Below are 264 nucleotides of genomic sequence, written 5' to 3'. Positions count from 1 at the left end.
ACACTAAGTTACGACAGTCCCTCAGGAATTGCAAACTTTCACAATAAATTGCATACGCCTTTTGGAATCTCTCGCACTGTATGCTAAGACCCCCCCCCCCCTTTCCTACCACAAAATATGCTAATCCTAGAAAAAAAAAACTTAAAGTTCTCAGTAATACTTAAAACAACAAACCTTTTTAACTGCACTGGTTTATACCTCGATTTATAGTCAAAGTTTGTATCATATGACCACGAACATTTAAGAAAGGGAGGGACAATCCAT

The sequence above is a fragment of the Penaeus monodon genome, chromosome 22, assembly GCF_015228065.2.
Source record: "Penaeus monodon isolate SGIC_2016 chromosome 22, NSTDA_Pmon_1, whole genome shotgun sequence".
NCBI lineage: Eukaryota > Metazoa > Arthropoda > Malacostraca > Decapoda > Penaeidae > Penaeus > Penaeus monodon.
The sequence above is the reverse complement of the archived record's forward strand: the minus strand, read 5'-3'. Positions refer to the sequence as shown.